Source organism: Zonotrichia leucophrys, chromosome 1A (genome assembly GCF_028769735.1).
Source record: "Zonotrichia leucophrys gambelii isolate GWCS_2022_RI chromosome 1A, RI_Zleu_2.0, whole genome shotgun sequence".
Taxonomy (NCBI): domain Eukaryota; kingdom Metazoa; phylum Chordata; class Aves; order Passeriformes; family Passerellidae; genus Zonotrichia; species Zonotrichia leucophrys.
Window position 1 is genome coordinate 4,194,209 of NC_088170.1, and position 26,053 is coordinate 4,220,261.

The window sequence follows — 26,053 nt, forward strand, 5'->3', positions numbered from 1 at the left end:
AACACTCAGCAGATTTGCATGGAGCCCCAGAGAAACCTTCCTTATTAGTTCCTATCAGAACACTTATTTTTTCAGCATGATGGGTTAGAAATGTTTATCTACATGATCCAAACTCACTGCCTCTGATGGGCTGGCTTTTTGTTTTCCTTTTTAACTGCAGAAGTTTTTACCTACAGAAGTTTCTACTTAGAGCACCAAGAGATAGGTTTCTTTGAAGTGAATTAGCCTTGTATTTGTTTCCTTGCAACCAAACAACACCAGCAATCAATCTGAAACTCAGTTTCCAGCTCAGCACACAACATCAGTCAGGATTAGGGTGTGCATGTGTGTTCAGGGGGTTGAATACATCATTTCATAAATATTGCAGCTATTCACATGCCTGTGCAGTGAATAATCACTTGTACCAGGAGAATGCTGGGTGCTTGGTGACTTCTGCCTTGCATTGGAACCACAGATTGAACACTTGTGCTCTTGCTTAGGAAGTCAGTGCTCCAGGACAACTGGACAGAAAACAGAAAATTTTAAATTCTCTGTAGACTAGACTAGTCCTTCACTTTCTTCTGAAAACAGTTCTTTTGGAAGCTCTTAGCTGCTCATTTGTATACAGATTACTCTAACACTGAAAACAAAAAAAGGGTTTAGCTGTCCCAGTAAGTGTGAGCATGAGAAAACAAGACTGTAACTCATCAAGATCCCAATTCAGTCTCTTACAGCTGATGGCAATTCAAATACAGTGACTTTTAACAAAAACACTTGCACATAGGAGAAAAGAGTTCCTGTTAATGGAGAGCATCTCAGGGGCAGTTTGGTTTCATGTTGTGGCCTTGACTTATACAAATTGAAACAAAAAACAACAAAAAATCCTTTGTCACTGTGAATGTCACACTAAAATGTAAAAACAGGAGAGATGATTGCAGAGCACACCAAGTGCTCCTTCCGTTCCGCATTGCTCTGGTAAGGCCCCAGCTGGGATCACACTGTATGCTGTTCCTGCGGAGAGAAACTCAGGAAAGACATGGATTAAAGTGAGAGCCACCAAAGGGGAGCACCATGAATCAACAGAGCCCCACCCAATCTAAACTAGGAGGACAGACAAGAAAAAATGGAGTTTTAGGTCTGGAGAATGTGAAAAGTGACATGAGAAATTTTCATGCATCTAAAAGGCTGTTGCAGGAGTTCAGGAGCAAATGTTTTTTTTTTGTCTCTGTTGGGTAGGATGAGAAGTACATGTAAATTATGGTAAGAGAGATCCAGCTTTACCATTAGAGGAAACTTTCTAAAGGCAAAAAGAGTAAATCATGAGAGAACATCTTTCCTGGATAGACTGTGGTGTCTGCACTGGGGAGGTCTTTAAGAGGTAAAACAGATGGGACAGAGATGCTTTCACAGGGCTGGAGTTAGATGACCTCTCAGTATCCCTTCCAGTGCTGTCATTTGGTGATCACCTCCTTGTTTGAAAATCTGCTTGCTGTGTTTTTACTTCCTGTTTCCAGATGTGGGGACAGTTCCTGCTCTGGGACAGTATGCTTCCCGTGGAATTTGGTGCTCTCGGTTAAAAGAGATTACAGATTCCCACAGGAGCATACACCTGGCTAGTCCTGAACCTTGGAAGATTGTAAAAATAGAATTTAAGATTCCTTGGCTATTTTTACTGTGAAAATAGCTTTGATTACATAGAGATACCAAAAACTTTCCTGAGTTTTCTTCTGTAACTTGCCTTCCTTGTTATACTCCTTGTCTGACTGGGAGCAACACCTGGGCCTTATGAGCCATCAATAATTTCTCTTGGAATACATTAAAAAAATTTCCTATATATTATTTTTCTATATAGACTTATTTTTCTATACAATTTATATTTTTGTTATTTTTTTATATATACATTTGGAAATGGGACACTGTGCCATACTCTGACTTTATTTTGAGCGGCAGCAGCTCAGCTCCTTGAAAAAGCTCAGTCTGGAACCACAATATTTTCCCCTGGGTTGGTTTGGAACTGCTTCCTCAACAGCTGCTCTGCTCACTAGAGGTCACTTCTGGAGTGCCAACACCCAAGTTTCCAGTGCCTGCAGGCAGGAATTCGCAGGGAATCCATCACTGCCTGGCTGGGTACACTGCTCCCTAGCCCGGTGCAAACCAGGGTTCTGTCGAACCCTCGGGGGAGATAATGGTGCTGGGCTTGCCCTGCACATCACCAGCCCGGAACACCAGGCTTCTAACTGAGCTGAGATGCAGGATTTCAGCTGTCTTAGCTTGTTGTTGTGTTGCAAAAGAGCCCATTTTGTACTGATGTTGCAGTTTTTGTGAGTGTGCTTTATTAGCCTGGAGTTCTGTACAGTACTGCCTGCCACCCTCCTCCCACTCTGCCCACCACGTGCATGCGGTGACAAGGGACATGCAGAGGCACTACAGTCCTTTGTTTCTGCTTCAGTTCTACTTGTTTAAACCCCTCCTCTCACTGCAAACTTCTCTGGGAATCCAGCAGCATAATGATGCAAATAACCCTGTCATATGACTTAGCCTTTCTGCTGCTGGATTCCGAAATATCGAGCCAAGACACTCAAGCCTTGCTGTGGATGCCATAGGCAGCCTGGTGCTAGAGTGCAGATGGCTCTGCAGCTCCCTAATGGGAATTGTTTGGGTCCTTATTAGCACTTTACAAAGGTTCCTGTTCCACTTGCCAGCTCTCCTCCTGACTGCTCAGAGAGCTCAGGCAGTGATCACTGCAAACCCCGTGCGAGTCAGGCCCCGGGAGAGCATTTCCAAACATCTCCTCTATCACTGTGTGTAAACCCCCTCCTCCATCTGCTTTCATTTTTCAATAATTAACACACCCCCAGCCTGCAGCTTTGCAGAGGAGGACACCTGCAAATGTTGGTTTAGAACAGATAATGGAAGGTGAATCAGCAGGCTGAGGCTCTCCCGTGATTGCAACCAGTAGCTCTCATTTCTCTGCTCATGGAAACTCCATCAGTAAACAGGGTGGGCTGAGCCAAGTTTAGATCAGCTAAAGGCTTTCCTCCATCTGTTCTCAGACAGGGATATAGATAGTGAATTGGGAATTGTGCACTTCTGGCTGATATTTGTCATACCCCACTGTAGTAAGAATTTGCTCAGCCATATCATTAACTCATTTTATGCTTCTCTTATGAATGATATCTGCTTGGTGCTTTATTGTGTGCTACTACAATACCTGACTACTTGTCATGCCAGAATCTCTAATATGCTATGGAGACTTCTCTTAAGGTAGGGTTGGAAAGCTGTGGCTTTGGTGGGACATTTCTGGTTCCTCTCAGTGCTGTCAAAGACCAGGACTGGCTTATTGCCTGGTCCAGCCAGTCCCTACACTGTCACCTCGGTGTGACCTGAGGGATTAGCCAATATTTGGAGCTCCCAAGCCGAGATGATTAGCTGGAGACAAGGATGATGGCAGCAGCATCCACCTGCTGCAACACTGCTCATTTTCTCTTTCACTGCAGGGGTATCAGGGTCAGATAAAGGTGATACAGAGATTTCATCAGAAGGCATGAAGAGACACTTTATTAATAGAAATCTACAGTTCTTATAGAAACAATGGTGGACTTAAGATTGGATTGGCCTTTAGGAATCTTCTCTCACACTATTATGAGCTGTGAATAGTGCACTCTAGAGAACTATATCTATAAACAATAGTTACGGAAAGAGAGATAATAATTGTTTAAACTCTTTCTTCCAAGTTTCCTACAGCTTCTACACCGCTTCCCAGGATTTTCCTGGGAGAACCATGTTTCTCTCTGTTCAGAGGATATGTAATTACTGCACTTCCCGAGCGCAGGGGTACGGAGCTCTCCCCGAGCGCATCACGCTCCCAACGGGACGAGCTGCTACGGCCACCCCGAGCCAAAAACATCTCCGGGCTTTTCTCAAGACGGCTTTACAAGGGTCTCTGCGGCCGCCTTCCCCCCCCCCCGCCCCGGTGCCACCGCTCGGCTCCACCGGCGTTCCCTGTGTCCCGGGGCGCGCTCCCGAGGCGCGCACCCCTCCGCCCGGGGGCGCTTTAAACGGCCGCCACTTGGCCCCGCCCCTTTTTTGATCTCCACCAATCCCCGCCCGGCCGGTTGCAATTCGAGCGGTGGGAGCGTACCACTGCCACAAGGGGAGGGGGAGCAGCGGGACTGTCTCCGCTGTCGGGGGATAATCGCGCGGGGCATGGCGCCCGTTCTCCGCCATACCTGTTGCTTTCCCGTTGCCTTTGCTCTCCTCCCCTTGTCTCTCCTCTGCACGGCATGCCCAGCGGCTGCGAAGCCGCCGTTTACCGCCGCCCCTCCCCTGTCCCCGGTGCGCCGCCCGAAGGGCTGGGCGGGAAGGGGGCTCTGCCCGTGCGGTGGGCGGGGCAGCGGCAGCGCGAGCTGCCAAGGTGTGCGCGCGCGCGCCGCCGCGGCTGCACCCGCCCCTCCCGCGGCGGGCAGGGACGGGCCGGTCCCGCTCCGCTCCAGCCTCAGTCCCGGTGTAGCCCCAGCCCCGCTCCGCCGCTCCCGAGCAGCGGCATGAAGCGAAGGCAAGTGTCCGCGGTGGGCGGGAGGGCTGCGGGTCGGCAGGTGGGGCGGGGGCGGCGGCGGAGGGTCCCCGTCGTGTGGCGGCACCGCGCGGGGAACGGCCCCGGCGCGCGGAGCGGGGTCTGCGCGCCGTGTGGGGAGCGGCGGCTGCGGCTGAGGCGGGCACAGGGCGCAGGGCGGCGGGCACCGGAGCGCGGTCTCTGCCGGCGGTCCTGTGCCGGCTCCGTGCCCCGGTTACACGGCTCGGCGCCGGGCAGGAACGGGGCGGACCCGGGCCGGAGCGGGCGGCTCAGCCCCGAGGGCACCGCGCGGCTGCTGCGGCTCGGCCGCATCGCCCCGGGCGCCGCGCGGGTGCCTCGCAGCGCCCGCGGCCGCCTCAGGGTCACGGAGCGCTGCCGGTGCTTCCGTCACACGGAGCTTACGGCACCCCTACGTGAGGCACGGCATAAACCGCCCGCAGCTCGCACAGGCTGCTGCTTGTCCTGCCTTTGGCCCTTTTATTGTCATTCGAGATAAAGGCAGTATGAGCGATTGTAATGCTTGTGCCTCTCTTCCTCCATTTGTTGTGTTATGGCTCATTCTTAATCACTGCGGGCCGTTGTCCTAAGGTGTGTTTAAGATGTTTAGTACTTAACAAGGGCCGCTGCGTCTAAAAATAGGTTTTCTCTTGTACGATAATAAAAACCCGGTTGTCCATTCACTGCAATGCCTTAATTCCATATACTGAAGAAGATCTCTCTTACTTCATGCTGTCCTCTCTTACCTCATCCCTTTAAGGTTAGTGCTCCGGAGCACCTGGAAATGATTCCTCCGTCTCGATAAAAGTTACTGTTAAGTCTGACACGACAAAAAAATGCTGCTTCCCTTGTTGGTCCTGTCATGCTGCTTAGAAAGTTGAAAAAAAATGAAGAATCTACGGGAAGACTTTGAGTGTTAGACTCAAATTGGCGTTCTTGGTTTTTCTGCACTTTAAATGAACTTTGTCTGTGCTGGTGTAATGGACTTAGGGGAAGCTGAGCAAATAAATGGGCTCTCAGTGGACAAGCTGGATATGCTGAAACTGACTATCCACGAGGCATTTTTCAAAGCTCAGTTACCTTGTGTATTTCAAAGTTTCTAAAAAACTAGAAACTTTGAAATAAACAAGGAAACTGACCTTTGAAAGATGAAATAAACAAGGTTTTCTTTCAGTAATTATGCACTTGCTTGAAATATACTACTCTTACCGAAAGTTACGCTAATATATTTTTCTGTATTTCTTACAATGTACATATTCTGTTTATTTCTCACTGTTACATTCTCGGTACTTGTGTTTGGGTTGGTTGCACTGCAGGGATATGTTCAGTAAAAATAACTCCCTGCATGGGAATTAAGCTCTTCAATCATGGGAATATTTCTGCTGGCCTGAGAGTCTGTGAAAGCTTACTGGTACAAAACTAGATTTAGAGTTAGATTGAAGTTGGCAGCGCCTCTTTAAACCAGCCAGAAGTCCATGGCACTTTCATCTGCAAAAATCACACTACAGTTAAGAAAAGAGATGTGTTTGTAATTAGCTCGAAGCTTGCTAAACTACTTGTGTCTAAGCTGATGGCTTAACCAGGTGTGCTGGACTTGTATTCATTCATGTCTTAAATTACATGGAAGGCACACCTTACAGCTAATTTGTGATGTTGGTAATCCTGTAATTATTGTATTAATGATGGGGAACTCCTCTTCAGTGTTACAGGACAGCCATAAATATTTTTCTTTTACCAGTTAATTCTAAGTATTTGTGCAGAAGACATAACTAATAGTTATGCTGCTGAATTACATGTATCAATATTCAATAAATTTGAGTACAAGTCCTGTTTCTGACTATGCTGTGTATTAAGAAAGGATCTGTAAATAATATGTAACTGTATATTCCTGTATAAACCCAAATGCAGCTGGTTGAGGTCAGGATGACATTTTATTCTGAGCTTTCTTGCCTCCCTGGGTTTCAGCTATCCTGTGAACATGCCTCACATGAGAAATCTCAGTTCTTTTGCAGGTGCAGGTCTCTTGATAAAGGCTCTGGCACTGTTACTTTGAGTCCTGGTGTTCACATGGTAGTGCAGAGCTGGTGACACTTCTTGGAGAAAGCTGAGGCAGAGCTTGGACATGTTCCTCTTTTTTTGCAGGATTTAAAAATTACTTCTCAGGCACTTGGGTAATCCGTGAATGGATTAGGATTTTGTTAGTTTTCTCCTTTAGGATTTTGTTCATTTTCTCCTTTGCAAACACAGGGGCTGCCCTAATCTCGGAGCAGCTCAGGGTAGCTGCAGGTGTAGGGAGAGCTGTCTGTGCTGCTGCTGTCTGTCCTTGGCTGAGGCAGGAATCTCCCACTCTGGCTGTGCCACTGGAAATTGCCCACGAGAGCAACAGCAGAGCCTGTGTGTGCCCTTACAGCCTGATGATTTAGGAATCTTTTCTCTGCCCCTTGGTCTCTGTCCTAACACCCTGGAGTGAAGGAAGCCCCATCAGTGCAGCTGCAGGGACATCACACAGGAGCAAGGCACACGCCTGCCCTGGCAGCTGCTCTGACACTGCCCTGTCCATACAGGGCTGCAAAGTGCAGCTCTGCCAGCTCCTGTGTTGCTGAGGTGCTCCTGGTGTGGATGTGCTCCCTGAGAGGTTTCCTGGGAATGCTTTTACTGTCACAGACCCTAATGATAATCTCATCTTTTTATCCAGAAAGGGGAGGAGGGAACTGTTCCCAATGATCAGTGCAGGGAAGGGGGATTCATGTGAGCTCCCCTGTGAGCTGTGTTTGCCCTTAGGTGTTGTTTTAGGTCTTCAGAACTGACCTGACCCTTGCAGACTATGGCAGGATGTAACCTAGATGTCAGCTCCAGGGGTGCTGCTCATGACTGGAGAGGTGGAAATAAAATAGCAGTGATGCCCAGCTGGAGCTCATGCTGCTGTTTGGAAATGATGTGATAGATACAAGAGGCAGGCACTGTTTGTTTACTAGGAGGGCAGCCCAAAACCATGGGGATAGAGCAAGGGGTAAGCCAGCATAGGAACGTCAGCTCACCACCCTTTCCTTCCTTTTTCTCCTCCTCCTTCCCCCAGTTGAATGACATCTCACGTTGTAATTGCTCAGGGGAGAGGGAGAAAGGGAAAAGTGCATCCAGGGGAGCCTGGAACATCTACAAGCCAAGGAATGAGAGCTGCAATAGACAGTGTTTGTGAATGGTGTGAAAACATGTGGATTTCAGCTGAGTGTTTGGGGCCCAGGATGAGCTCAATTTCAGTGAATTATTTGTTGTCTATACCTGTGGATTCCTTCTAATGGTGAGGTAGTTGGAATATGGGTTAATGAGTTGATAAGACTCTAACAGCATTTGGTTTCTTTGTGTTAGCAGTAAACAGACAAAGCTCTTCTCATTCTGCCTGTGTTGTATCTTGGTTTGAAGAGGCACTGTGATTCTCTTGTGTATGGAGTGACTTGTCATGGAAATGGAGTGCCCAGATATGGGCAACAATTTAAGGAAGGGCTGCTCACCTCTGTGGGCAGCCTCTCTTCTGATACCTTTTCTTTTATTTTTTCTCCTTTGAAAGTTTAATCAAGCAGCAATCATTTGCCTTGGTAGCAAGAGGAAACTGAAGGATGTTTTTCTTTCTCTTTTTTTTTGATACTGAAATTTACTCCATTCAAAAGTTATTCAGTAAGACTAGGAAAGGAAATGCAAGTTCTTGCTTTTCCTAGACAGCAGTAAATTAACAATAGGATTATTTCAGCTTCAGGAAAGAGGAATGTACTTCATCCCACACTTCCTGAGGGAGTTCATAACTTTTCTGCTGAAGGTGGGCAGTAGCAGCATAGTTCTTTTGCAGAAGACAAAAACTTGGTTTCTCTGATAGAGATCAACTGTTCTGAACCTGTCATTTTGCAATAGACAACATGAGAAACTGCCTTTCATTTTTGAGAAGGAACACTGAAGAAAGCTATGGAAATTGTGAGGAAAACCTTTTTACTACATTCCTGTCTCTCTCAGCCTGTCATCTCTTTCTTCCCAGATCTTTATCCTTGTTATATGTTAACCTTTTTCATTCTTTCTCCACGGAGTCTTTGAGATAGGATCTTTTGTGTCTAGCCACATGGTTAAAACTAGTCTAGTGTCTGGATTTCTTCTTGACATTGAGCTGTTCAAAACAATGACCATTTTTACTGAAAGTCATTCATATGTGGGGTTATACAGCTACAGACATAAACTCATTTTCTGCTGTTACCTGGAGTGAAATGCTGCGGAGCACTTGACGCGTAGTCCCAGTTGGTGATGCTGCTTGCTTTGAGGCATTCAGCAAAGCCTTGTTGTGGCCTTTCTTTGCTTTGATAGTGCAGGAGGAGGAGTGGCAGATGGATGTTTCTCAGCCATCATGGAGAAGGGTCCCATAGATATCTCTGCTGCTCCTCATCTTCTGCCTTCACAGAAGTTCATAATGTTCTCACCTGCCGTGAGCTGACTGACCCAGAACAGCTTGGCAGTGGAATCAACAGATCTCTGCTTATCTGCCTTGAGTGATTTGGCCTTTTTGCTGTGTTCTCTTCTTGCCTTGGATCCACTTGTCCAGCAGTCATACCTTGGGGTGGAATCTCTGTGCAAGAGAAGTGTTTTCTTGTTCTGCTCCTATGTAGCATGTTACATTTTGGAGTTCTGGTTTAGACTGATGATCTCAAATGTTCTTGTAGGATACAAAGCAGAGGTAAAATCTTGCTGTTTTCTCTGCTCCAGCCTCAGTCCAGGAATGTTTTTCTTACCTTGTGGGTCTTTTGCTGTGTTTGCCTGCATTAGGATTCCAGTTGCACAGCTTAATTAAAATCTGGGAAATAGCCCATTTACAGAATGAACTTCCTCTTTGGCCAGCAGGAAAATTGTTGTGTTGCTGCTCTCTGCCCTGCTGTTTGGAAATAATTCCTCTGAAAATGCAGTGCTTTGAAGTGAGGCAAGGCTTGCTGGGGGCTGGTGTGGTTGAGGGAAGAGGATGTTGTAGTGCATTGAAGGCTTCTAATAAAACTCTTTCAATCTTTACTTTATATCTTTCATTTTCATGGCTCTAAGATGCTTTGGAATGAACTTTGGGTGGTGTGTCTGAAGTCTTAGGGTATAATCTTCCAGTCTTCTAAGCAACTTCTGAACTGAAGTGACAATGGATAGCATAACTTTTACAGTGACCTCTCTTTAGATTACTGAGATCTCTACTCTGAGTCTGTGGGGAGAGCTCTCACTGAAGTGTAGGCAGAACAGCAGCATTTTTGTGGGATCATATCTCTGCTATACAAATCCAAGTGCTTGTGGCTGTGTGAGTCCTATCTAATATTTCTGTCTCTTTATGAGCATGATGGAACTGCCCTGGTTGAACAAAATGGTTGGGAGCCCCTTTTTGCCTTCCTCTTGATATTTCTAAAGATGCAGTGTAGACTTACACACCTGTTAAAAAGTCTTGTTGGGTTTGGTGTAAAGGACAATATCAAATCTGCTTTGTTTTGTGAGATGCTGCAGCTTGTAGGGATTTGCACCATTTAACACTCCCATGTTTTTCAGGGTTCATTCAAGAGTTGAGTCTAAAGGCAAGCAGAAGGCAAATGTAATTCTAACCCAGCTGAAGAGCACAAACCCAATTGATATCCATCAGTGATTCCCATGGGATTGGTTATTCTGGATCTTGTGTTGGGCAGTGTCCTCCAGCACTTCCAAGAGCATTGTTATGTGACTGAAGGAATGAAGGGGAGGACAGCAGACTTTATCTCCTCTCCTCTGTGGTGATGTGCAAGGAAATGAGGAATGAGGGCAAGTGTTTGTTTGGGAATCATGCTTTAAACAGTTAAATCTAGCAATGTTTCACTAGTTTGTTTTTTTATTGTTGTTTTGTGGCAGAAAGTAATTTCTTTAATAGCAGTCTGTGTACATGGTGTATGGTACTCCATCTGCTATAAACAGTTCTGCTTCTGCTCCATTTGAGGAAGTCTAATATGGTTTTTCTGTGTCTGGGAGGGTAAACAGCTTTGGAGAATGCACCATGCTTTTGATGATTCACTTTGCTGCACTAAATCACTAATTCATTAATTAGGCAAGGTTCCCATTCAGAGCTCTCTAGAGCTGTGTCTCTTGCTGTGCTGATTGTAAAGGAAGACTGGTTTGGAGTTAGCCTTTGTGTCTGCTTTCCCTGCTGAGCCTGGGAAAGCTGGTGCCTCACTCCAGGTACTTCAGGTTTCTTCCAGATTTTGTGCCGTTTGCTGCTTGTAAACAGAATCTGAACGCACTGGAGACTTCCCAGGGGTTGTAGGGCTGCTTACATATTTTGGTGGCAATAGCCATGAGCCAGTAGGAGCAAGGAGTGTGTCCAGGACGTGCCTCCAGGGCTGGGTTAGCTGTGCACTTTGCTGTGTTCTTCTCTTGGAGAGGAATTGGTTAATGCTAATTTAGAGATGGTATAGTATCAGCTGTGATCTACACCAGCTAAATTGCTTGCAGAGTGTCACTTGAGATGTTTGCTTCCTCCTTAGGAGAATTCTTCTGCTGATGTGCCCTTTTCTGGACCATTGTCTACATGGCTCATCAGTCTGGAGTGCCTTGTTTTTAGTGCCATGTACTCTCTGGAGAGTTTGTTTCTAAATAGTTACTGAAGCAACAGTCTTCTAAAATGCTGCAGTGTTAGGGTAGAAAGAATTAAAATGTTTAGTGATCCTCTGAAAGTCTAAATTGAAAAAAATACATTTGTATCCTCCCTTCTCTAAGGCTGCTGGTTGAAACTGTGTTAAAGACGACTTGTTTACTTTGTGTTTTGCTTCATCAGAACTCCTCCAGTTTAAATTGTGTGTGTTCCCAAAATGAAACATTGCCAAAGCCAAATGTTTTACTTCAGGGGCTGCTGTGCACTGTCCTTCATTCTCTTCTATAAAAAGATTGCTTGTTTTCACCTGTGGTGAATTCTGCCATCTTAAGGTGAGCTTCATCTTGAGATAGTCACCTTGGAACTGTAGCTCCCCTGGAGCAGTAAGGTACTGTTACACAAGAAAAATAAATTTACTTTTTTAAAGAGAAGCATTTTGTAAGTCTTCCTTCCTTGTGCCAAAAACCTGGGGACTTTACTGTTTACCCTCTGCCAAAAAAATTCAAAGAAAATGTTTTTCCAGAGGTCAGATTTCCTTATCACATTGTACTCCTCTACTTTATATAATTTTCTTTCTAGATCTAAAGTCTTCAGATGGGTTGTGTCAGGACGAGAATTAAAGTTAATGTGTTAATTTGAAATATATAGTGCTACTGATAAATCAAATTATTAATCAAAAGTCACAGGATGTCACCTCCATGTAAAAGGGTTTGTCTTTTTCTTAGTCCTAATTCCCTTGCTGCTCCATTCCTGTTCTCTCCAGCTATCACAAAAGCCTCTTTGTTGTTCATTTGACTGTTAAACTATGCTTATTTTATGCTTCATCAAACTCTCAATGAGCTCAAGGTTTATAATATCAAAAGTCTGGCTCTCCAAGGGTGAGAGAAGCTAACAGGTTCCATAAAGCTGTAGGGGTCAACCAGCACACAGGAAAACATCACAGACAGTCAAGACCTTTTCAATGGCAGTGGAAAACATTGGTGAATCCTTCTTAGCATTCATGCAAGCAGTGCTGCTGATTTCTGGGCACAATCCTTTCTCACAGCCGGGGTCTGCCTGTGCATTCAGCTCTTGGGCAGAGTGCTTTGGTTCTAGGTTGTGGAGGAAGCAAAGAATTTCAGAAATGTGAAGCACACATCCAAGTTGGAAGAGAGAGTAATAAAAAGAGAGGAAAGGACGTGGCCAAGCAGGTCCCACATGCACAGGTCAGACGTGGCCCAGCAGGCCAGTGCCTACTGCACACCGGCCTCACTTCTTGCTTTTCCTGCTGCTGTCACAGCAGAGGTGCATCTCGAAGGGAATGGACTGGGAACCAAGTGCTCTGAGATGAGCAGAGTAAATTAAGATGAGTGTTGACTTCTGTTGGGTTTGGGCATGAATTGCCTTACAATGCTGTGCTAATTACAGCAATTCAGGAAATGATTCACAAGAGTGGGTAGCTGAGCTTGGTTCTCCTAACAGCTGCCTTAGCTCAAGCTAGGTTGGATTATTTACTAGAATTGTGCTCCATGGGCTATAATGGCACTTGCAAATGCTCAGTGTTAATTCCTCACTTGATTGAATGGAGTCCTTTGGGAGTCAGGGGCTTTGTTATGTGTTTAGAAAAGTTTCGTTACAATGGTATGGGGTAGAAGGTGTTTCCAGTGCTGTGACTTAAATGCTGGGTTGTTACATTGGATATTGCATGCTATCAGTGGGGTTTGCTGCTTGCTTCACCATGTAGGCTCCAATATGGAGAGAATATCCTTAGTAAGTATCAGGGAATCTGAGAGCCAAGTAGATTCTGTAAGCCGGTTCTCAAATGCAGTCATGATTTAAAGCATCTTTTTCAGGTATAAAAACCTGTTTTGTTCTGTATCCCCAAGAACAAATGCAACAGATATTAGTATTCCTATTTGCTGGGCTAGCTGCTGCTGTGTGAAATACAAACTGCTGTGGCATATTCAGGTTTATGCCACAGTTAAATGTGTGCAGTGTCTGTGGCGTTTGTTATGACAGCAAAATCTTTAGGTGGCAAGAACAAGGTCATTGGGTGTGAGATTCACTTGCATACAGCACTTCTTGTTGGGGAAAAGAATGTTTGGCAGGCATCAACTTTCTAAAACCTGATAATACTCAAGTGCTGCAGAAAAATAATTCTTTCTGTGAAGGTCTTGGAAATAGTGGTGATATGAGCTCTGGCCAGCCTCTTCAGCTCTGGGTTTAGAGAGGCTTTTCTTGCCAGGTATAGGAGGGAAACATGATGGACCGACCAGGCTTTTGGTGTTTGTGAGAGCTTCCTAGAGCTGTGGAATGGAGCAGCAGAGCATTCCTGGAGTCTGACTGCAGGATCTGCTGGTTACATCCAATGGTTAATGGCAGGGCAGTGCAGATGAGCTGTGACCTCCTCTCCCAGGCAGAGCTCTGACTCTGAGGAGTTAAAACTTGGAGAGGAATGGACTGAGGTCAGCAGCACGAATAGTCTGTTCAGTAAATAATTTTCTTTGCATACTGACTCCATTCTTTCACTCATTATTTGCTCCACTTATTCTTTTCCCTTCCTACACACATGCAGGCAAATTCTCTGGCTTTATTAATCCTCTCTTGCCCTGGTGACCACCTCCCAATGGCCACTTGTCAGTGTGCCCCACCCTGTGGTAAGGGGGTTGTAGAAGACAGGTGTGCTGAGCAAAACCCACCCTGGCTCTGGGATGGACACCTCTGCTCAGCGTAGGAGAGCACGGCTGTTTTCCAGCTGCTCCTGCAACTCTGCCTGCTCGGAGCACTGCAGTGGCTCTACGGAATGCAGGAATGCAGCACGCAGGAGGGAGATCGTTCTTCAGGCAGCCAGGAAGAATTCGGAGCTGTTGCCCACCTTGTTTTCCCCTTGGTGGCAGGCTGTGAGCTTGTGGGTGAGTGAACATCTGGTACATGGCATGCGCTTTACGAGGCTGCTGGGGAAATCCATCAAATACCCTGCTGTTGGAGAGAATTTGGGGACATGTAGGACGGAGCATTGCTTAATGCTGGAGTCTGCTGAACCTAGCAGGCTTTCCTAGGGCTTGGGCAGGATGAAATGAAGAGAGAAAAAGCTTTTAAGGGTCCTGTATCTGAGGATCCACAGAAAACAGCTAAAGGAAGAAGTAGGATTTGGGGAGGTTGAGTGACCTTGAATGTGTGCTCCAGTGAAAGAAGCAGTAGCATGTGTGACTGGTATTTAGGAAAATATTTTCTGGGAGGCCCTTTTGTTAGGGGATAAGCAGTTGAAATGTCCTGCATTTGTTCAGAGATCTGTTTTGATTTTTCAGTGGAAGTGTAATAGCTGCTGTTTGTCACCTTTTTACATTATCTTGTAAATGCTGCTATCCCCGGGCTCCTGCAAGATGTGCTGGCTCTCTTTTGTGAGTGCTAAATTAACTTAGGAAACCCCACCGACAGAATGGAGTAGGTGCTTGGCAGGTGCACTGTAGCATGGCAGCTGTTGAGAAGGCAGCCCAGGTATAATGATAAATTTATATTTCTGGATTTGGGGGGCTTTGGTTCTGCAGCACTCAGCCATCTCCAGCCCAGTAATTCTTGCCTGCTGTTGGAACACAGCATCTGTGTTCTTTTCTCTTTCCCTTAGGGCACTGTTGTCTGCTTCATTCTTCTGAGGTTTTTATGCTTTCCATTGTGTTTTCTTAAATGAAAAGGCAGCTCCAGAAACAAACAAACAAAATTCCTTTCTTGTTTGATTTCTGCTTTTCCTTTATAAAACGATTTTCCTGCTTCTCCTGATATGGCAGCATTATTTGAACTAGGACTTTTCTCAGCTAAGGTTTATTGCTGCAGAGCCAGTGGGATAAAGTGAGTATGTAGTTCTTGCTATGAGAAGTTATTTTTTACACTTGATTTAAATATTGATAATAGTGGAGTTACAGTTCTGAAGATACTAAATCAAGACAATTGTTCATTGTTTTCTAAACAGGCTTTAGATACAGCTCTCCTATGAGTACATTGTGCAGTGAAGTACATTCCTTTTCAGTAAATAGACAGGCTTTAAGGCCCTCAGGTTCTTCAGATCTGAAACAACAGCAGCAGTCACTACAACTAAATACAAAAGAAAAAACAACTATAGGATTTTTAGGTGTGTCTTGGGCAGTGCCTCTGCCCTCCAGTTGGTTTTTGAATCCTGGGGTTCTGTGTCCTCTTTGCCTGCTCTTGTCACACAGCACAGCTGTCTGAGAGTGCACAGAGTCTTATCAGAAATCTGATCTGGGTTTAAAAATAGCCTTGTTGGAATAAAAGATGTGAAACAGGGCGGGTTCACTGCAGGATCCAGAACTGCCACGGTGGCATTGCTGGTCAGGGAGGAGAGGATTTTGTGCTGAATGACAGGGAAAAGTTGTTGCTTAATGATGTTGGGTTTGGGAGGACATAGTGCCCGTGGAGAAGAGGGAGGAATGTTCCAAGAGAAGTACTACAAGCTTTTATGAAAGAAAGAGGCGAGAAATGCAAATTAATAAGGAGAGAAATACAACCAGTGGTTGGATGAGGTGCCATAAAATCACCATTTCTACTGAACCATTATTCCTTTCCCATGTAGGGTTTTGGTTCCTAGGCTGGTATTGACTCTTCTGTGTGTGCAGGGCCTCAGCTAAAGGAGAAGCTAAAGGAGCAGTGCTTAATGTAGTTTTCTGTTAGCTGCTGTCTGCTTCTCCTTTAGCTCTGCCAGCTGCTTCAGGTGTGCCTGGGCAAGTGAAGATTGTCTCTTCTGCCTGTACCAGCTGTTTTTATAACAAAATTTGCCTCTTCCTCTCTGTGACCTCATAATATTTTTCCTAGCAAAATAGATGCTACTTGCTCATTCTTAATTACTACTGAATATGTAAAACAATCAAAGCTTTTAATAACTGAACACATGACTGCATTTTCCTGTTGACTGCTGATTAGGAGCAGCTTTGTGAAAAGCAGTTGGTTCTTAAAAAGCTGTGGGGTTTTCTGTTTGCGGTTTTTTTTTTTGGTTTTGTTTTTTTCTGTTTTTTCCTTGTTTGTTTGTTTTTGTTGGGGGTGGTTTTCTTTTTTGGAGGGGTTTCTTGGGGGGGGTTGGGGGTTTTTTTGGGTTTTTTTTGTAGAGTTAGTTTTCAGGTGGATATTTAAGTACCCATTTGTGTTAGGCTGAGATGTCTTGCCATGTAGTGCCTCTTTTATGTTTCCTTCAAGGGGTTTGGCACTGATTCAGGAGGGCACCTTTTACTGTAGTGAAGTCTTGGGATGCTGATTTAATGTAAAGAGGAGGGGCAGAGTATGCCAGGACTTTTGTGAAGCATTGGAATGGAATTGACTTAAATCCTGGCTGTACTCAGAGGATGATTGGAAGTGACCTGTGTCACTGCTCCAGGATGAGCAGCCACCCTCAGGAATGGAATTTCTTGTGTCTCTGCAGAGAAACGTGAAATAAGATGCCTTGTCTGCTTGTGAAGGAGGAGTGTGAGGCAGGTGGAGTCATTGCAGTCTTTCAACAAATTCTGGACAAAAATTAGAGCTTCTAACCCTGATGCATCTGAATGTTATTCAGCCTAAAGGGAAATGGAAAGGAAGCAAAACTGGGAAGGAAGGACCCAGTTTCATTCCTGTTCCAGCTGCACACAACAGGGTGGACTCCACACTGTCCACACTCTGCTCTGCTCAGGAGGGTGACATTGGTGGCTGCTTTTCTGCCTGTCTCCTGTACTTTGCTCTCTAGGTGAGTTAGGCATTTGCAGCCTGACAGAGTTTCTGTCTGTAGTCTGTCCTTATCTAGGAAAGCAGCATTACCTTTTCAAATGGTGAAAATGCTATTGATCTAACATTGTGCTGAAATTCTTTCATCTCTAGGTGTCCCTGCCCTTTTGCCAAATGGGTGATGGGCTTTGTCCCCTCAGATTCTGAAGGGAGATAAATGAAATGCAGCATGATTGTTCTGGAGCTGACCTTCATGAGTGTAGACGCAGCTAGGATAGGAATCCAGGGCTCTTAATTAATACACTGATCCCAGGAACAGGGAACCTTTTGCTATCTTGCAGATGTGATAGATGTGTTTGTGGGCATGAGTAGCAACTAATGAATAATATACATGTACTAATGAAGTCCTACATCTGTTTTTACAGTTGCATGTGGGTATGGACTTGCAAGATACCAGTGTGGGTGTGAAGAGATGCAGGCCTGGGAAAATTGTGATAGCTTGTAACGGAGCCACTTGGCACATGCACTGTGTCCAAATGCCTACTTGCAGAACAGTATTAAAAGACAAAATAAAAATTTCCACCCTCTCCTCCCTTCCCAAAAGAGTCATGCACCATAGATGTTTTTGGTTTGTTTTTTTTTTAAGCATAACTATTCCTTGCTGAAAATATTAATTGTGCTTCCTGTCTCTGACTTTTTGAATGGGAACCACTGTTTTGTGACCACTTTTCACTTCCCCAGGTAGTGCTGCTTTGTGGGAAAGTGAGTGCTGTTCAAGTGAACCTGAAACCCTTTTTAATATACTGTGAAATGAAAAACTTGGGTGGCTGGTGGTGAAGCTGGGAGTTATTTCTAGGGATGTGTGCACTGAGCCCCTTCTGTGACAAAGGTGCCTCTTCCTTCTGTGCTTGCTTGTTTTTAAGAGATTGGTGATTCACAGATATGTTGTAAAATCTGACCTGCATAAATCTGGGGGTTAGTCACAAGAATGTTTGTTTCTGAAGTGGATGGTGTGTTTTATTTATCTACCTACAGTGCTCCAGAAGCCTTTCTGTGACCTCTGTAATGTTTCTGAAATATCTGTCATACCTGATGGCCCTTCATTAACTACTTTTGTTCCTTTAACAAAATCATTTTATAGCAAGAGCCTCAATATTTGATTCTGAAATGTTTGTTTGTGAAATTATCATTCTGATTTAAATGTTGAAAGAGTCCTGATTCGTAGGAGGGAACGCACATTCAATTCTTTAACTGCAGTGTAGATAACTTGAGAAATAAGAATACAGTGTTCTGCTCTCTTGTCGTCTCTTTTGTTGTACTCTTGTTTTTAGAAGGTGTTTGACCTTTTCAGAAGACTGACATAGTGGAGGCAGCCTGTTTTGCTTTTAGCATTCACAGGATCTTTTTTTAAACTGTTGATTCAGTGTGTATTTTATCATTTTTGTATGGAAGCTTCTTTTGTTCAAGCCTTCTGTTCCTCAGGGCAGTCCCGAGTTAATTTACCAGCCTGTTTTGTAATTTTGTAACATTAAGTGTTCTTTTTCAGAAAACCATGAAATAAACAGGATTTATGGCTCTTTAGTGGCTTTGTCAATGTCATGAACACACATCTTGAATATGGACTAAATTTGGGTTCTTCACTGCAAACATCCCAACTACTGCCTTTTAAAAAAATATGTAACTAAATGACTAATCAGTGCCTGAACTTTATATAACTTGGCCAGTCCTGGGAGCTGCACTGAACTACACAACCTAACATTTTTTGTTATAATTCTGGTTCTGGCACCAGTCATACCTGTGGTGCTTTCTCAAGGTGTCCTGCCACAAGAGGTGAAAAAAAAAATGGAGGCAGGGAAAATCAATGCACGAGCTGTTTCATACAGTGACAACTAGTGAATAAATAGTCCAGGATCAATATGCAGTGAGTGAAGCAGTTGTTCATATTGGAATAAGTTACATTCTGCTCCTGGCATGAGAGTATGTGCTCCATCTAGTTCTGATGTGGGTGGATTTCCTCCCTGGAAATCACTGTGCCCTCGGGTGTGCTTTTTTAATATCGGCCAGTCTGACTGCAGATCATTTCTTCCCTGCTTGTTCCTGTGTGCCTTTGTTTGTTTGTTTAAATTCCTGGTCACACAGAGTTATTTGCTTGTAGATTAATTTATGGAAACTAATCTCACAAGTTGTCAGGTAGCGTTTCAGACACCTTTCTTTGTGTGTTTCAAGTTAACTGATGGAAAAGAGGCAGCTCACTTTGCCAGGGCTAATGTATGGGAACTCGTGGAATTCTTCCTGCTCCTGCTTGGCATGCTAATAAGGATGAAATAACAGTGAAAAGGAAAAAATGAAGCTGGTGCTACTGCCCTGAGAAGGGAAGTGAGCCCAGCAGCCTCATGTGGCTTCTGTCTTGTTATGCTGGATTATGCGCTGTAGTAAACCTGACTTATATTTTTATTGGGCTTTTGAAAGAGTCCAAATTTTACAACTGTATTTAACACTTCTAGGTGAGTGGGAGGTTCTCCTGTATATGATATGTAGAAAGCCTCACTTTTTATTTTGTAGAAGGATAATCAGGGAATGGTTCCTAGATCAGTATTGTCACTGCTGATGCAACTTGAAAAGAAATCGAAACAACCCCTGGACTATTTTCTTTTACTTAAAAGGATAATGTGAGAGTGTGTGGTTTGCCAGCCGAAGAAAGTGTGTATGGTTGCTTTTTTTGGCTCAGTTCTGACTTTTTAAAACACTTAAATGAGCCAATGACTTGCTCCTTTCCCTGGTCTGGCTAGTTCTTTCACAGCTTCATCTGAGGTGCATTCACAGATTCCAGGCAGGATTTTTTTGAATGGTTTACTTGCTGGATATGAAGACACAACTTGGGCTTTTGTTGGTAAACAGCAATAGTGAAAATAATAATAAAGAGATTGTGTGCCCTGGTTGATATTAACCTGTGCTGCTTAACTTCTCTCCTAAAGACAGAAATTCCCTCCTTGGTGGTTAAAGCAGAGCTCACACATCTAAGCTGGAGCCACGAGTCCTGACTGGAGGTCTAGGAGATATTTATTCTGGGATTGAGCCGTGTCTGCAGCCCCCATATGTGTTCCAGATCTCTGGTTAAGGACAAGTAAACCCACGTTTTTCCCAATTCTCTTCTGGTCTGTTGTAGCAGCAATCTGTTGCATGGTTATCAGAGGGAAAGTGAATCATTTACTTTGTGCTTTTCCAGTAGGTGCCAGTTTGCTGATGGTGGGAAGCAGAGTTTGGATCTGAGCTGTGAGAGGAAAGGGTTCTGCTTAGATCTTACTGAAACAGCTCTGGCTTTGCAGGTTTTATCAGAAGTGAAAACTTTCTCTGCTTTTCTGTGGAAGAGCAGCTACTTGGAACATGGTTAGTGTTCACAGTGTATTTGTGTTTTGTATATTTTGACTGAAAGAGGCAAGATTTCCATTTCCTCCTATTGTTGCACAGAGTCTAGAGCAGCACTATCCAATGCTTATAGTTTGCATTAATATAATTTTTTAGTTGTTTTTCATCTGTTTGTGTATCTGCAGCAACAGTTATGGTTTGAACTCTCATTTCTTTGCCCTTTTCCAGGTTTCTGCTCATCACTTGTTATGGTTAAGCAGTGGAGATTCATTTTGGCAGATGAAAGAGATGCCCTTATCTTGACTGTTGTTTCCTTGAAAATGCTTTACTGCTTACAGGTTTCTACTCAAGTGTGTGCTATGCTAACAGAGCAAGGGGAATTTCAGTGTTATCTTTGTCAGCTTGACAGTGTGTCATGTTCAGATTTTCTGTTTGCATGGCTGGTTTTCTCTTGTGCTGAAAAGACATTTATAAACTTTACTAGAACAAGAGAACACACTGTATTTGAACAAGTGTAATAGGTTTTAGGGCATGCCTGCAGTCTGGTTTGTAGGAACACTTCTGCCTGTGGAGCTCAGACTTGACAGTTGAGGAGAGCTCTTCATCTCACTAAATTTAAAACATAAAACGAAATTTATTGCAGTGCTGTTTTTCTCCTATGAAACAGAAGAAAAGACACAAAATAGTCACAATTGGCTTGGTGGGGTTGCTGCACTCTTTGGCTGAGGGCAGGCCTGTTGACAGTAGCCCCATTCTGACACAGGTGCCCTGTTCCAGTCTCTTTTAAAACTGATTTTGGGTATTGCTTTCAGCAATAATGTGCACGTAAATCCTGTCCAGATAAAACTTGTTTGCTACAAATGGAAGAACTCTGAAGCATGCATTGAAAACATTGCTTTGAATGTGGTAGGATGGAATAAGGAAATCCTAAAGAAAACTTCTGGGTACTTAATTCCCTCTACATGGGAAGGGCACAACTCCTTTTTGCAGTTTGCAGTGAGGTGTAGAAATGCAGCATCTCACTGACTGTACAAGTAACAAACCTTTTCCCATTCTGTTCCCGAGGAATGCTCCAGTGTTTGTGCTGTCACCTCGTGTGCCAGGGCTATCTGCTTTTCTGGGCCACAGCCCATAAACCAAACCAGCCCCTTTGGCTCTGGCTCTCTGAGCCTTTTTCCTCTCCCGTCAGGAGAGCTCCATGTTTGGAGGGCACAGAGCGCTGTGCGCGGCCGATAACCATGGAGCCGCTGTTTCCAGGAGAGGGCTTGGCTCTATCACGGCTGCTGTCAGCCTGCCCTGGACTTTGTTACAGGGCTGATAGTGCTCTCCAGGGGCCAGATCTTTGTGTCCCTGTGCTGAAGTGCTGCAGACTGGCTGGGGAGAGCTGTGTGCACACAGAATGTGTTTGTGCTTGTGTATCTCCCCTAGAGAAGGGCAGCATTTAACTGTAAAGTGAATTTATACTGCTTGTTTGGAGGCCTGCACTGGCATCTGTAGGAATGGGCACACAGCAGAACTTGGCTGTGGACATTCTTTAGTTTGGGATTTGTGGCAAGTGCCCTTGCTTATGACTTTGCTGTTTTACTGTGAAGGTTTCTGGCAGTGTTGATACCTGTATTCTTGGAGACTCTTGGTGGTCAAGATGATCTCGAGGTGTTGGAAAGTCTCTTTTTTCCCAGCCCTGAGATTGATGGAGGAGTCAGGGTTCTTTGGCTGTGGTTTTCAAGGTTTTTTTATTCTGTTATCTAGAACATTCTTTCTCTGACTTGCTGAGATCTGTCTAGCAAGTCAGTCTGAGGCTTGGGACGGTGTTATCTTTTTATACTAAAAACTACGTGTACATTATTTACAATAATTTTCCAATACCTATCACCTATGTTAGACAGTCAGTTTCTACACTAAAACAATCCAAAAGTGCCACCATCACCCAGAAGATGGAGGCTAAGAAGGACAAGGCACACCCAAATCCCTCCATCTTGATTTCTGAACTCCCATTCTAAGATCCCCAAAGTTTTACTTTTCACCCTGTGACAAACTAACTATCATTCTACTTAAACTCTCATGGCTTGTAAATCTTCACATAAAGTTGGTGGGTTAAAATCAAAGGCACAGGTGTTTTTGACTCTGTGCCAGGGTCTCTGAGCCCCCTGGCAGGGGCTTGAGCCATCCAGGGCAGCCAGAGGAACGTCCTGGGTTCCAACATTGTATGAGTGGAAGCTGTCCTTGCACTGATCAAGAGTATTGGTGTCATCCTAAAATGTGAGAGTGTAATGCTCTGTACTGCTAGGTATGCTCCCAGTCTCTGAGGAAGCCTTTCTAGAATTTAGGAACAGTCTCAGCAGGAACAGCTGGATTTTTGTGGCACAGCATGCTTCTGGTAGGGCTTCCTGGAGGGCTTGAGGAGAGCAGGGTTCAAACTGTTGTAAGGCTCAGTGGGATTTAGATCTGCAGGACAAAGTCTTCTGAAAAGAGCTCATCTAATAGACATTTAGAGAGCCTATCTCAAAACAAATGGTTAGAGATGTGCAATTTTGAAGAACTGACTAAAAACCTTTGGTTATTATAGAAGTACTAAAGTGCTGTAAAACCAAGGTACCACCACAAATTTTAAAATTTGGATGCCTTTGTGTCATGCAGCCATCTGTTATGTCATTTAATAGCTCTGCCAATGTGATTAGGGTAATTTGGTAAATAAAGGGTTTGGTTTTAGGTTGTTTTTTCTTTTTGTTCATGATTATAATTTTCAGGGAATAAATTGGTAGACTCAAGAATAAGCTTGAAGTTAAATTCAACCATACGATGAGAAGCTTGAATCCTTGTAAACCTGTGACTCTGGACAAATCAGTTGATTGGAAAATAAACTTGATGACAGGGATTCCAGGGTTGAGGATAGAGAGAGGGCTTTAAGATCTTGCTTTTAACTCCTGCCTCTGTTTCTCTGCTGATACTGTCCCTTAATTTTTCCAGCACTGGTGCTTGTGGTCCCCATTTGAATCTTAAGATAATATTCTTTCACAGACCTAAGGCTTGGACTTGGCTTCATCAATCCTCACTTGCTGTGGCTTTGTGTGAAACAAAATATTTTACTGATAGATCTCCATTAGTTGGAGTAAGTTGTTGACTTTTCAAAGGAAAGATGATGTGGGATAGACACAGAGACCTCTACACTGAAAGTTCCTGTTGAAGAACACTTTTGTTTGTGTGAGAGTTAGGACTAAACTCTCACAGCTTTGCACAGATTAAGCCTTGGGTTCTGTTCACTTACCCAGTAAACCTAGAGATGGTTCCCTCTGAGGTTGGCCCCTGTTGATCAGACTTCACACATGGATTTAGCAGGTGCATAACACAAGCACTTGGGTCTCAAGTATTGGCTGTAGAGTCTCTTCACTAGCTGTTAAGTGAGGGTATTTTCTTGTCTAAGAGCCTGTTAATCCACAGTTATACAAATATCTTGATGGAGATTTATAGGATGCAAGTTGAAGTGTCCCCTGGAATTGGCCTGCTGGCTATGAATTCTATAACCTTCCTGCTATAAAACTACCAAAGTGATTCAGTACAAAATGAAGCAAATTTTCAAATCCCTTGTCCATCCATTGCCCAGGCAACTTCTGGTCACGTTGCTCCTCTGGTTGGCTCTTTAGCTAAGAGTTCTTTGAAGCCTGTAAGTAGTTGGTTTGTAGCCCTGAAGGGAGATTATCTTTCTGTGCTGAAGTTCAGGGACACTTGGAGTTATTGCCTTCCTCAACTCCTTCTGCCTTAAAGCAGTAGGAATATGGGGGAGATTACACTGCCACTTGTGCTGTTAAGATAAGCTGGGCCTTCATCCTTGTAGGTTGTTATCAGTGATATTTCTATCACTTTATCAAGTGAAGTAGCCTCTTAAAGCACCCCAAGTCATATGTTTGTTTAGTGCTTACTGTAAAGCCTTCCTACTGGATTCAGGAACATTTCCATAAGGGCTCTTTGAAGTTCAGGCCACAGTGAGGTTATTGTGTAGGAGAGCAACAGGTTTGCTCTCTGAGTTCACTGAGTGCTTGTGGTGCTTATTAATTGAGGGAAATGTTTGGGAATTCATAAAATCACAGAGTGGTTTTGGGTTGGAAGCAAGCTTAAAGATCACCTAGTTCCAGCCCCCAGGAAGAGCTGGGCAGGGAATCTGTGCTGTTCAAAGAAGGGTATTTATAACATCTCCAGAAGAGATAGGCCAGGAGAACAACCTGGATAAGTCTGCTGGTCCCTGGTGCTCTTTCCTTACTGACTGGAGCTGGGCTCAGGCTAATGTAGGGGAGTGACAGTAGATCTTTTCCTTTCCTTGGGTAGTAAGAAAAACACCTTTGCTGTGAGGGTGCAGAGGCTCTGGCTGGGGTTGTCCAGAGGAGCTGTGGATGCCCCATCCCTGGAAGTGTTTGAGGCCGGGTTGGATGGGATTTGGAGTAACCTGGTCTAGTGGAAGGTGTCCCTGCCTATGATGGGGGGTTGGAGCTAGGAGATCTTTAGGGTCCCTTCCAACCCAAACCATGCTATGATTCTATGAGTTTTCAAGTAGTATTACTTTAACATTTTTTTCCATCTTGTAGAGCTTGGTAGCCACAACTGGTGCAAAGACTTGTAAGTCATGACAACTCTCTTGTTGAATAAATTGATTTAAAAAATCAAAGTATTTTCTCGCCAAATGTGTTAACTATGCGGTTCAGAAATTTGGTCATGGTTTCAGACTGCTCTAGAGTGCAGAGTTACAGGCTAAAATCAGTTATTCTTTTGGTTGTTTGAGAGTATATGTAAGACTTAGAAGTTGGGTTCCAATTCTAAAGCATTTAATCTAGAACTTGTCTGATGTGAAGATACCATACTGAAGAAAATGCTGAGCCATAAATGTAAATAGTTATGATTGATGGGAAGAGACTGAAACTGTGTCTTAGTCATGTGGTAGAGCTGTTGCCTTTCAGCTCAGTTCCTCCTTGCAGGAGTTTGTGTGTGGAGGGATAGAATGTAAGAAAATAAAGACAGTGCAGAAGGTAATCTCACACCTGAGGGGTTGCAGCTGTGCCAGTCACCAGAGATTAGGAACAGCCCTGCCCTTAATAGACCACAGCTGTGTCCAATAAGGAGATGAGTGCTACAGAAGAGAGGGTGAGCTGGGTGAGTAGAGGGTTGGGGTTTGTTGGCTGTGCTGTGAAGGAGGAGTCAGTGCTGTGAGGAGATGCACATGAGAAATCACCGAGAAGGTATGGGAGCTTTGGAAATAAGATTACAACACCCATGTACTGACCTCAGCTCTAGGAGAAGTTGGGTTTGTCCCAAATGAACAACAGCTGCAGATGTTATGCCTTTCTCAACACAGATCACCAAATATTATGTTTTTTTTTCTTAAATAACAATTGTTTAAACAAGTAATGCAACTAGTTATATGTAAAAGCTTATGTGAGAGACATAGTGTGTGATAAAGCATGAAGAACTCTGATCTGGCAAGATCTCAAGTCTTGAAATGCTGCTGCATTTGATGTTTAGTCCTCTAAGTAGGCAGGGTAAGGAGTATATGTGGGGAGCAGTAACAGCAGTAAAAAAGGCTGGAACTTAAAACGAAAAAATAACTGCTTTTGGATATGAAGTACCCAAAGACTCATGTTTCATAATCTGGAAAGTAAATATACATGGGAAGGGGGTGATGCTGGAAGTCCACCTATCCATAAAAAGTACTTCTCATATTTGTAGGTTTCCCTACACTCCCAAAAAGTTGTTTTGGTGAAATGAGCATAGCTATGTGGAATAGCTTTTGTTCAAGAGAGCAAGCCCAGGAATATGACCTGCACAGGGAAGCTTCTGACAGGATATTTTCC

The 26,053-nt window shown here is 44.2% G+C and overlaps 1 protein-coding gene across 16 annotated transcripts in view; it reads left to right on the forward strand.

Moving 5' to 3' along the window:
* MICAL3 (microtubule associated monooxygenase, calponin and LIM domain containing 3) overlaps nt 1-26,053 on the forward strand; it is a 160,796-nt gene that overhangs the window by 3,363 nt on the left and 131,380 nt on the right. For 14 of the 16 annotated variants that reach the window (XM_064735721.1, XM_064735620.1, XM_064735596.1 and 11 more), the window contains exon 1: nt 4,407-4,534. The exons of 1 other annotated variant lie outside the window; for it this stretch is intronic. The gene's annotated coding sequence lies outside the window, so the exon portion shown is untranslated. Of the gene's footprint in view, nt 1-4,406; nt 4,535-13,833; nt 14,060-26,053 lie in introns of those variants that run through there. One more of the 16 variants, XM_064735614.1, reaches the window with a different exon arrangement.